Consider the following 13514-nt stretch of genomic DNA (forward strand, 5'->3'; position numbering starts at 1 on the left):
CATTCTCACCGGTTATCCGGCTGTTGCTTTGTTTTGTATGTGTACTTGGCAACAGGTGGGGCAGGAACAAGTCAGAAGAGGCATGGTTAGCTTCGAGGGCAAGTAGTAGAAGTGAGACTCGGTTTAGGAGTCGAATTAGCATGTTTATCTAGTTTAAGATTGAAGCATGTTAGAACTCGAACTTGATATGTTTTGTTATTCGAATTAGTTTGTATTCGGATTGTAATCTGAAATCGAAGTATGTTGTTGTTGTATCGATTTAGACTTCTGGTTGTTTTTAGGCCTTCTGAAAGCATGACTTGTTATGGCATGTTTCCCTACACTCTGTTATTGCATTTGTATTTGAAGGCATGTCGGACCAAGCGCGGAATCCTTTTTTTTTTCTGCAGCCTGAGCATTTTTCTGCCCAGGCCTTCCGCGCGCGGGCGAGGCGTTCCTCGCGCGCGCGCGAGGCCTCTGTTGGGCCTCGGGATCGTTTGCCCGCGCGAGCGCGGGCGCGCGGCGTTTTTTTTTTTTAAAAAAAAAAAAAAAAAAACTTTGACTTGTTTTACTCTTGGATTCTTGTTCGCTTAATTTTTGTTCAATCCGAGATTAGTGGTTTAGAATCGAGGTCTCACAGGTGGCAAACCTGGAACATCTTCTGGGAACACATCAGCAAATTCTCTAACCAACTGTAATTCTACCAAAGCTGGGCTAGATTTCAGTACATCAACTGCATACACTAAAAATCCTTCTGCACCTTTCTGTAGCAAACGAGTCATAGATAACACTGAAATCAAAGGAATTCTAGATCGAGAACCCTTACCAAAAAATTTCCACTAGTCTGCCATTTCAGGTCTGAACCTGACAACCTTCAGAAAACAATCAACTGTTGCCCTGTACTTGGTCAAAGCATCTATACCGACTATACAATCAAAATCTGACAACCCAAGCACAATACAGTCGAATTCTAACAAATTCCCCTCAAAACAAAGTTCACAGTTCCTGACTAGTCTGACAGAAACAATTCCTCCACCTAAAGGTGAAGTAACAGCTACTACTGTAGGCAACAACTCAGTAGGCAAAGCATGCAATAACACAAATTTCTTAGAGATAAAGGAATGGGAAGAACCTGTATCTATCAAAACATGAGCAGAATGACCAAAAATCGAACAGTTACCTGCTATAACATCATCAGGTGCTGCCTGAGCCTGATCCTCTGTCAAGGCAAAAACTCATGCCTGCTGTCTCGGGGGCTGGTTTGCAGTAGTGTTACCTCCCTGTCTGTTCTGATGCTGGGGCTGGAAAGAGTGAACTGCAGAAGACTGCCTCTCAAGCTGAGCTGCAAGTCTAGACGAACTCCCATTCTGAGCTCTATCTCTGTTACGCTGTGGGCACACCTTAGAGAAGTGTCCCGGTTGCTGACAGGTGTTACAATGGCCAAAGACTCCCACACACTGATCCGGTGAGTGTCTTCCTCCACACTTGCTGCAGTACAAGGATGACGATCCAGAGCTCTGTCCTGAACCAAACTGTCGGGAACCACTTGAACTAGACGAACTGTTCCCCTGCCTTTTGAACTATTTACCTCTTGCCTTGTACTGATCCTTTCTGTTTCCCCCACTGCTACCACCTTCATACCTCTGCTGCTGGTTCTGATGCTGATATGGTTGATTCTGATACTGAGACGGTTGGTTCTGATACTGCCTCTGTTTCTGAGGTGCCACCTGATTACCTCTTTGCCTCCACAAGCCTGCTTCTACTCCCTTTGCGTGATTCATGGCATCCGCAAAGTTGTTAGGCCTGTTGGTGTTTACCAACGTGAAGACGTCGGGGTTCAAACCATTGATGAACTGATCTGCCTTAGCTTCTTCATCTCCGGCAATTAGCGGTGCAAAACGCAACAGACTATCAAACTTGGCAACGTACTCTTCGATGTTCAGATTCCCTTGCTTCAGATTTGCAAACTCTGCTCCATTATCCTTACGATACGAGATAGGAAAAAACCGCTTATAAAACTCAGATTTAAAAAGAGTCCAAGTAACCTCCGTACCTCTACTCTCTATTGCTTTCTTTGTCATGATCCACCAGCTCTTAGCACCACCACGCAGCTGATGAATTACTAACCTGATTCGGCGGTCATCTGTGTAATCAATGGAATCGAATAGCTGATCAATATCATCCAACCAACTCTCACAGTCAACTGGATTTTCTGAACCCATCAACAACGACGGATTGAACGACTGAAGCCTCTTCAGCAAGGTTTCCATAGGAGTCGCTGAAGCATCCAACTGATCAACTTCAGTGCTAGCTTGATCAGTCATAGGAATAACTGGAGGTGTGTTTCTGTTTATCACTCGACGAGGACCCATCTGATAATCAAAGGTCAGGACACGAGATATCTCAATCGCTACAATCAGTGCCCTTACAACCGCTTGGAATACCGGATACCAGTCGATAACAGAAACAGTTATATCTCAAGTAGATCATGCTTTATAAATTAAATCACATAACCATGTAATTCAATAATTCTCAATAATAAAGCATGCTCGCATGGAATTAAGTACACAGTTAAAATAATTCAAACACATGCGAGGAGCCAATACACGCAGACTCGATCTACCCGCTCACTCTAGTTCGACCAAGAATCTTAACTCTCTGATACCACTTAATGTGAGACCTCCATTCCAAATGACTAATCTTGGGATTAAACAACAATAAGGCATACAATAACCAAAGGTTAAAAGCAATAAAGATTTTTTTTTTTTGAAATAGTGCCTCGCTCGATCGGTAAGATCTTACCGATCGAGCGAGCCAAAAACTCAAAAGGTTCTGCCCGAGAAAACCAGCCCTCGCTCGATCCGTAAGATCTTGCGGATCGAGCGAGCCACAAAAATTCCAAAACAAAAACTGCATCAAAATGCCCTCGCTCGATCCGCAAAATATTGCCAATCGAGCGGTGACAGAAACAGAGCCAAAAACAGCATAATTCATGCTAGAAACTTGAGTCCAAGACCCACAAAATAATATCATGCATTTCAATCACAAGTTCTCCAACTAATACATGAAGTACTTGAGTCATACAACCGCTCCAAATATAGAATATGTGATGGTAACATGTCGACAAGGCTCGTATAATCAATACAACATAAAAACGAAGTTCGATAACTAAACATGTTCTAACATATACTAGGTAGACATGCTGACACGACTTCTAAACCGAGTCTCACTACTAGCTCTCCCTCTTGATGTTAACCAGGCCTTCGCTGACTTGGTCTTTCCCCACCTGTTGCCAAGTACACATACAAAATGAAGCAACAGCCGGATAACGGGTGAGAATGATAATCCCAGTAAAAGCAACATAACAAGTAATACAACAATAAACATGATTTCAAGACAACGACGAAATCAATAACAACGTAATGAGATGCATGTCTTTAAACCGGGATATCAAATCTGATAAAAGAGGGATTGCTGCTGTGCTTTTGGGATCCCGAGGATGAGATCACCTAACGACTCACCGACTCTCCCAATCGAGGTGGTGCCACGTATTCCACTCCTCTAGACTTTGAGCAACTATAATGAGTATGCTAGCACCAGGCGAAACGACTACGACCTAGGCAACTCAATCATAGTTCCCAAACGTCTAAACAAAAGGGGCGGTTTTGCCGCTAGAAACAAGATTGGCTCAAGATGAATGCATATCAAAACATAAACATAAGCCACATAAACAACTCAAATAACAACCAAAATACAAGTTCCACATGCTAGAACAAGTATTGATGCAATATGTGATTTGAAAGGGAAACTCGAGAACCAACAGTCCCGAGTATGCTATCCCGCTACAATGACTGCTTTTACCTTTCAATGTCGTAGATCCTACTCCGGATAAGCTACAACAAAAGATTGTATCAACAACTATACAACCTAAACAACAACAACGGTTCAAGGTAAAACTCTTTACCGATCTTTGTCCAACTCTTGACGATCACAATGCTGTTAACTCTGGCTTGACAAACTCCAAACGAATCTGTCCAGATGAACTACAAGATCAATAACCAAGATCAACTTACAATTCAAGTTCAACAACTTCAAAAACGGTTCAAATCTCCAAAACTCAAACCGACGGCATAACGGCTATAACTGAACAAACCGACAATGCAGACAGCAGTTCAATAGCGATATAACCTCATAACAATTCTAGGACAACCAAAACAAGGCAATCCCAACAAATCTCAAATCACAATTTTCGAAAATGGCTTCCAAAAATCATAAAAATTCCGAACGTCGCTCAAATTCAAAACCGACAGATAATAGACGATCAGAATTCTGTAGAGAACAACATACTCGAATCTAGAATGATTCTAACAACATCCAAAAACTAGAATGTATCTGATCGTAGAAAAACTTACGATATAACAGAGCTCTCACTGCAGTGATTGATAATCTGCCTTCAGAAATAATTTCCAATGGCCGGATCGAGCTCGAAAGGAAATCTGAAAGCTTGGAAAAGCTTGAAGGCGTTCTAATGGAGGGAGATGGATATGGAGGAGAAGATGAAGACTATTCTCAATTCAATCAAGTTGTAGATAATATATAAAATCCAATAATTGCGTTTTAGTCCCTGAAATTTCCAAAATTTGCAAAAAGGACCCTGATCAAAATCAAATCGGCTCGTGAACTCTGAAATCTCCGATTAACACAAATAAACTCATTTAAGATAAAAACGGGGCGTTACAATGGCATAGTGGTCGAAAGAGGAACTCTCGATGGCCATGTCCTGAGCGGTGCGGCGAGGAGGAGATGGCTGAGGCGGTGGTCGACTGCTGGAGGAGCTCCCAACATGATGCTGACCCCTATAAAATTCCAAATTACGCTTCTCTTGCTTGGAAGTAGCAAGCTTCTCATCCACGGTCTTGAAAGGCGGAAGCCACTCCTCATCGGGACTAAACTGCACACCCGCCTGACGACATAGGGTTGTGATGGTGTGGGGAAAGTAGAGGCCTACCGTCGGAGTCCGCATCAAATAAAGAATGGAATCGTGGACAAGAGTGCCCACATCAACCGGCCACCTCTTCGTGATAGCATATACAATATTAGCCCTATCTGCCTGTACGTCAACTGTGTGGAGTACGGGTAAAAGTCGCTGGGAAATGAAGGCATACCACAACGCCGGCTCAATTTTAAGAAAATGCTCCGGGAAATGAGTGAACCGGAGGGGATCGTGCCAATGAACTCCCGCATAACACATCTCTCTCAACATCAAAGAATAATCCGGATTCCCCTTAAAACTCATAAATTGGCTATCATCCACAGCAGGAGTATCAAATAACTTATTCAATGTTGCGGCATCAAACGAAACAAGTGTTCCTCGGACAAAAGCTTTCGAGTCATCTCGGGCGGGGGCATTAGCATAAAATTCCCGAACCACTGGAACAATGGCGGGTTCGGGCACTTGACAAAATACAATCCATTTTATCTTAATAATCCCCAAAGCAACAAATTCATTACAATCCAAAGTTATTCCATGCTCAGCAATAGGATTGCGATTGAGGCGAGCATGTTCATACCTTTCTTGAGCTTCCCGAGAGACGAACCTATTGGAGATGTTCGTGGGGGATGAGGAGCTAGCGACGATAGGGCCGGACTAACAAAATTTCTTGGCTGGCATGGTGGTGGTCAACCGGAACAGAGGCGGCGATTGGCTGCGGTTGACGGTGGTAAGAGGCGGCGTTGCAGGGTGGTGAGCAATAGAAGGATTTGGGCAAAAATTTACAGACCCGAACTTGAAGCGCGATGATAACTCCAACAATCTGCAAATTACGAGCAAGGATGTCAAAATTACATGGAGGAATTGGAGAGGAACGATTTGGGGATTTAGGGTTTGTGGGAAATATGAAAAAAAAGAGGTAGAAAAGAATGGGAGAGAAAGAGGGACTCCCATCTTTTTCAATCTACGTCTCTCGCGCGCGCGCGAGCCTTTAGGTGCCCTCTGGATGTTTGTACTGCGCGCACAAGCATGAGGCTCGCGCGCGCACGTTCCCCTTTGCGAGTCCTGGAGTATTAGCCTGCGCGCGCGCGAGGAAGGGACCTCGCGCGTGCGCAGTGCATTAGGGCAGAAACATTTGCCTGCAAAACGTTGAAACCCATCAAAAATTCTTTAAAAAAATAAAAATAAATAAAATAAGAAAAACGAAATAAAACCAAAACAAAACTAAAATAAAAACAAACAAACCATAAAAATAAACACTGGGTTGTCTCCCAAATAGCGCTAAATTTATAGTCTATAGCCCGACTGTAACTCCCTTTTTAATTTAACGGGTCTTGCAAGTCGACGATGGTCTGTGTTTGATCCAAGATACCACCACGATAAACTTTTATTATTTGCCCATTAACTTTGAATGCTCTTGTGGAAGGACTATAAATTTCTACCGTACCATACGGCATCACTTGCTTGATATTAAATGGTCCTGACCATCTCAAACGTAGCTTTCCTGGCATGAGCTTCAAACGTGAGTTATATAATAAAACAGTTTGTCCGACTTCGAACTCACGTGAGACAATGCGCTGATCATGCCATTTCTTGGTCTTTTCCTTGTAAATTTTGGCATTTTCATAGGCATCCATCCTAAGCTCCTCAAGTTCATTCAACTGTAGCAAACGTTCTTCCCCTGTAGCCTGCACATCAAAATTCAAAAATTTAGTAGCTCATAGTGCTTTATGCTCAAGTTCAACAGGAAGATGACATGCTTTGCCATATAACAACCTAAAGGGAGAAGTTCCTATAGGTTTTTTAAAAGCAGTTCGATAGGCCCATAACGCATCATCTAATTTATTCGACCACTCTTTCCTGTTTGAATTCACAGTTTTTTCCAAAATTCTTTTCAACTTCCTATTAGAAATCTCAACTTGCCCACTAGTCTGGGGGTGATAAGGTGTTGCCACCTTGTGAGTGACCCCATATTTCGTCAAAAGTGTATCAAATTGCTGATTGAAAAAGTGGGTTCCTCCATCACTAATTATGGCTCTAGGGGTACCAAATCTAGCAAAGATAATTTTTTTAAAAAATTTCACAACCACCCTAGAGTCATTAGTCCTACATGCAAGTGCTTCAACCCACTTTGACACATAATCGACCGCAACCAAAATATATTTGTTCCCTTTAGACGCAGAAAACGGTCCCATGAAATCTATACCCCATCATCGAAAACCTCACACATAAGAATATTATTTAAAGGCATCTCATGCCTCCTAGAAATATTACCAACTTTCTGACAAGCATCACAAGCAAGCACATAGGTATAAGCATCCTTAAACAATTAAGGACAATAAAATCTCGACTGAAGTATTTTAGCGGCGGTACGACCCGCGCCGAAGTGACCTCCAGTCGGACCTATGTGACAGTGTGAGAGTATGAGGCTTACCTCCTCCGCTGGAATACACCTACGAATTATACCATCTGCACATATCTTAAACAGAAAAGGGTCTTCCCACAAAAAATATTTCAACTCAGAGAAAAATTTCTTTTTTTGTTGATAAGTTAAATGCGAGGGAAGAAACTTACTTGAGAGGTAATTTACTATGTCTGCATACCATGATAGTTTCGTTACCTCAAACAACTGCTCATCTGGAAAATCATCATGAATTATTTACATTTCAGTTCCTTGATTTTCCAAGCGTGAAAGGTGGTCTGCAACTTGATTCTCCACGCCCTTCCTGTCAACAATTTTCAAATCAAACTCTTGCAACAATAAAACCCAACGAATTAACCTGGGTTTAGCATCCTTTTTGCTCATCAAATACTTCAATGCCGAATGGTCCGTGTGAACAATGACTTTTCTTCCCACCAAATAAGACCTAAATTTATCCAGGGCATACACGACTGCGAGAAGTTCTTTTTCAGTAGTTGCATAGTTCAGTTGGGAAGCTGACAGGGTGATACTGGCGTAGTAAATCACATGAAGTACTTTGTCCCTTTTTTTCCAAGCACGGCTCCCAATGCAGTGTCACTGGCGTCACACATCAACTCAAATGGCAGATTCCAATCAGGCGCTACTATCACTGGTGCAGTTGTTAATTTCTGCTTCAAAATCTAAAAGGCCTGCAAGCACTCAGAAGAAAAATTAAAAGGCACCTCTTTGATTAACAGATTAGTAAGGGGTTTAGCAATAGACGAAAAGTCCTTAATAAATCTCCTATAGAAACCCGCATGCCCAAGAAAACTCCTAATTCCTTACAAATTTGTGGGAGGTGGAAGTTTTTCAATTACTTCAAGTTTTGCTCTGTCCACCTCCACACCTACCTCAGACACCTTATGTCCTAAAACAATGCCCTCTTTCACCATGAAGTGGAATTTTCCCAATTCAACACAAGGTTACTCTCCTCACATCTTTGCAATACTTTTTTCAGATTAAATAAGCATGCATCAAACGAAGATCCAACCACAGAGAAATCATCCATAAACACTTCTATAAATTTTTCAACCATATCATGAAAAATAGCCATCATACATCGCTGAAAAGTGGCAGGGGCATTACACAAACCAATCGGCATCCGTTTATATGCAAAATTACCATAAGGACATGTAAAAGTGGTTATGTTGGTCCTCAGGTGCTATAGGAATTTGCATATATCCATAATAACCGTCCAAAAAACAATAAAATGCATGCCCAAAAAGTCTCTCAACCATCTGATCAATAAAGGGAAGGGGAAGTGATCCTTACGGGTGGCATAATTCAGTTTCCTATAATCAATACAAACCCGGCACCCCGTAATAGTTCTAGTAAGAATCAATTCATTATTTGCATTTTCAATTACAGTCATCCCTCTCTTTTTAGGCACTACTTGAATTGGACTCACCCATTCACTATAAGATATAGGATAAATAATACCTGCATCAAGGAGCTTGATTACCTCCTTTTTCACTACCTCTTGCATCGTCGGGTTGAGTCGCCTATGTGGTTGAGTAGATGTCTTGTGCTCCGCTTCCATCAATATTTTGTGCATGCACATGGTTGGGCTAATCCCCTTGATGTCAGCCAAGCTTCATCCTATGGCTCTTATGTGATCTCGAATCACCCGCAACAGCTTTTCCTCCTCACAACCTTTCAATGAAGATGAACAAATTACTGGCAGTTTATCATTCTTTAATAAATACAAATATTTCAAATGAGAAGGGAGTGGTTTTAGTTCAAGAGTAGGGGGCTCCTCGGTGGATGGCTTCATTGGTTTTGGAGTATGGTTAAGCTCCCCCATCTTGGTATTGATGAGTCTGTCGAAGGGTAGACTCTAATTCAAAATACTGTGCTACTTCATGAACCTCCTCACTAACATGCTTTTCATCAGTTGTACCTGTCAAACATATTTCTAATGGATCCATAGACAACTGTTCCTGCAGAGAACACTCAACCAAATCATTAGTAATATCAATTCTGAAACAATCAGAATTGTCTGCAGGATATCGAATGCCCTGAAAAACATTAAATATCACTTTCTCATCATTCATACGCAATATCAACTCTCCCTTATGCACATCAATCAAAGCTTTTCCAGTGGCTAAGAACGGTCTACCCAAAATAAGAGGTATCACACGATCCTCTTCCATATCAAGCACAACAAAATCCACTGGAAATATAAACTTATCAGCCTTAACTAACACATCTTCTACAATCCCCCTTGGATATTTTATAGATCTATCAGCTAATTTCAGGGAGATAGTAGTTGGCTTAACTTCACCAATTTATAGCTTTTCAAAACATGAATAAGGCATAAGATTAATACTTGCACCTAGATCACATAAAGCCTTATTAAAAAATGATTTTCCAATAGTGCATGGAATTGAAAAGCTACCAGGATCCTTAAGTTTTGGAGGGAGTTTATTTTGTAAAATAGCAGAACATTCCTCCTACAACTTCACAGTTTCAAAATCCACAAGTTTTCTTTTGTTAGACAAAATCTCTTTCAAAAATTTTTCATAACTGGGCATTTGAGCCAAAGCGTCAGCAAAGGGAATATTAATATGAAGCTTTTTGAAAATCTCTAAGAATTTTGCAAATTGATTATCCAATTGCAGTTGCTTTGCTCTTTGGGGAAAGGGAAGTTTACTCAAGTCAATATTCTCATTAATAATTGGGTGAGAGGACTTACCTTTCTTGCCTGTAGGCGTTGAGTTTTACTGGGTTGGCGCTTCCTCCAGCCCTTTTTCCTTGCTTAGCTCGCTTGCTTCCTCATCCTCAGTATTTTTCTCCACAGTCTCTGCTTGCGATCTAGTCACCGCCAGAATAGCATTGACATCCTTGGGATTCCTCTCGGTATTGCTAGGTAACGAACCAGCTGGCCTAGTATACAGCTGTGTTGCTATTTGGCTCATCTGTGTTTCTAACTTCTGCAACATTGCCTCCTGATTCTGTAGTCGAGTCTCAGTACCAGCTACATATTTCATCATAATTTCTTCAAAGGAGGGCTTCTTCTTGACTAGCTTCGATGTATTGGCTGTGGGGTCTGCAGCTTTCCAAGCAAAGTTTGGATGGTTCTTCCAGCCAGGATTGTAAGTATTGATGTAGGGGTTGTATTGCTGTCTCCCTTTATTCCCCATAAAATTTGCAGCATCAACTTCAAATACTTGCTGTTCGTCAGGCTGTTGGACTTGCACTTGATTGGCTGAAGATGTCGGCATAACTGCCATCTGATGAGTAAGTGCATCGATCTTGGCATTTAGTGCAGTTAGTGCATCGACTTCTAGAACTCCATTTTTTCTCTCTTTTTTAGCATCTGGCCATCCAATGTTGCTTTCGGCCATATTTCCAATTATTTCCCATGCCTCTACCGGTGTCTTCCTGAATAGGCTTCCGTTAGCAGCAGCATCCAACATGGATCGAACAGATTGATCAGCCCCATTGTAGAAAGTTTGAGTCTGCTGGCTCTGAGTGAGATTATGTTGAGGACACATCCTCAACATCTTTTTGAATCGAGTCCAAGCATCATGTAAAGATTCAGCTTCCTTCTGCCTGAATGAGATGATATCGGAGAACAGTTTTGCCATCTTAGTGGGAGGAAAATATTTGTTCAGAAAAGTCTGAACAAGTTGGTTCCAGGTAGTGATAGAACCAGCAGGCAGATCATCTAGCCACTCAGCAGCTTCTCCTTGTAGAGAGAATGGGAATAACCGTAGTCGCACTGCATCAGATGTTACCCCATTCACTTTGAACGTGTCGCAGATTGACAGAAAACGCTCCAAATGAGCGTAGGGGTCTTCCACAGATGTACCCCCAAATCTAGCTTGCAATTGAATCAACTGAATAGTAGAGGGTTTCAGCTCAAAATTGTTCGCCTCAACAGCGGTGCGAACTATGCTAGATCCATAGCCTTCAGTTGGCGGACGGATTATGTGAGACCTCGGTTCTAAACAACTAATCTCGGCTTAAACAACAATTAAGCATACAAGATCCAAGACAAAAGTAAGAAAGAAAATTTTTTTTTTAAAGGGGGGTGCGCTCGGGCGGGCAAAAACTGCCGCTCGAGCGCGCCCTAAACTCAGCGCTACTGGATTACTCGAACTGGGGTGCGCTCGGGCTGCTAAAAACTGCAGCTCGGGCGTCCCCCGTGCAGCAAAAATAGAACAGAGCACAAAAGTTTGGCATCTCAAACTAAAAGTTATTCCATACATCAAACTCAAATTCATGCATTAAAAACATAACTTCTCCAGTTATTACATGAAATGCTAACGTTGATCAACTACGAACCAGTCTATAACATGCAACATAAGACTCGCATAATCGATACAACATAAACAACGAAGTTCGAGATCTAAACATGTTCTAATATAACTAGATAAACATATTGACACGACTTCTAAACCGAGTCTCACTTCTACAACTTTCCCTCGGAGCTAACCATGCCTCTTCTGACTTGTTCCTGCCCCACCTGTTTCCAAGTACACATACAAAACAAAGCAACAGCCGGATAACCGGTGATAATGATAATCTCAGTAAAAACAACATATCAAGTAATACAACAATAAACATGCTTTCAAGACAACAACGAAATCAATAACGATGTAGTGAAATGCATATCTTAAAACCGGGATATCAAATCTGATAACGAGGGATTGTTGCTGTGCTTTTGGGATCCCGAGGGTGAGACTACGTAACGAATCACTGACTCACCCAATCGAGGTGGTGCCACGTATCCCACTCCTCTAGACTTTGAGCAACTGTAATGAGTATGCTAGCACTAGGCGAAACGACTACAACCTAGGCCACTCAATCATAGTTCCCAAACGTCTAAACAAAAAGGGAGGTTCTGCCCGCTGAAAACAAGATTGGCTCAAGATGAATGCATAACAAAAACATAAAACATAGCCATATAACAAAAGCTCAATCAAAACAACAAAACACAAGTTCCTCATGCTAGAACGAGTGTAGATGCAAGTATGTGATTTTAAGGGAAACTCGAGAACCAACTGTCCCGCGCATGCTATCCCGCTATCGATGTCTGCTTTTACCTTTCAATGCAGTAGTTCCAACTCTGGATAAGCTACAACAAAAGGTTAAATCAACAACTAAACGATCCAACAACAAAGGCAACGGTTCAAGGTAATCTCTTTACCGTTCTTCGTCTAATTCTTGACGAACAATGCTGCTAACACGGGCTTGAAAAACTCCAAACGAATCTGTTCAGATACAAATCAAAGATCAATTACCATGATCGACTTACAAGCCAAGTTCAACAACTTCAAAAATGGTTCAAATCTCCAAAACTCAAACCGACGGCATAACGGCTATAACTGAACAAACCGACAATGCAGACAGCAGTTCAATAGCGATATAATCTCATAACAATTCTAAAACAACCAAAACAAGGCAATCCCAACAAATCTCAAATCACAATTTTTGAAAATGGCTTTCAAAAATCATAACAATTCCGAACGTCACTCAAATTCAAAACCGACAGATAATAGACGATCAGAACTCTGTAGAGAACAACATACTTGAATCTAGAACGATTCTAACAACATCCAAAAACTAGAATGTATCTGATCGTAGAAAAACTTACGATATAACAGAGCCCTCACTGCAGTGATCGATAATCTGCCTTCGGAAATAATTTCTAACGGACGGATCGAGCTCGGACTAAAATCTAGAAGCTTGGAAGCAAAAGGAATCGGCTACAATGGAGGAGGAAGGAATGGGAAAGGAGATGAAAACTTTTCAATCTCAATTCTAAGTGTAGATAATATATAAAATCCAATAATTGCGTTTTAGTCCCTGAAAAATCCAATTTTTGCAAAATAGACCCTGATCAAAATCAAGTCGGCTCGTGAACTCTGTAATCTCCGATTAACTCAAATAAACTCATTTAAGATAAAAACGGGGCGTTACAATTCTCCCCCACTAAGAAGAGATTTCGTCCTTGAAATCAATAAGAACCACAACTCATAAGATAGAATAAAGAACTAAAGACAGTAAAAAGAACTCACGTCATCCGAATAACTCCGAAAATCGCTGCCTCATGTCAGATTCTGTCTTCAAAATCGC

The sequence above is a fragment of the Henckelia pumila genome, chromosome 1 (genome assembly GCF_033568475.1).
Source record: "Henckelia pumila isolate YLH828 chromosome 1, ASM3356847v2, whole genome shotgun sequence".
NCBI classification, from domain to species: Eukaryota; Viridiplantae; Streptophyta; class Magnoliopsida; order Lamiales; family Gesneriaceae; genus Henckelia; species Henckelia pumila.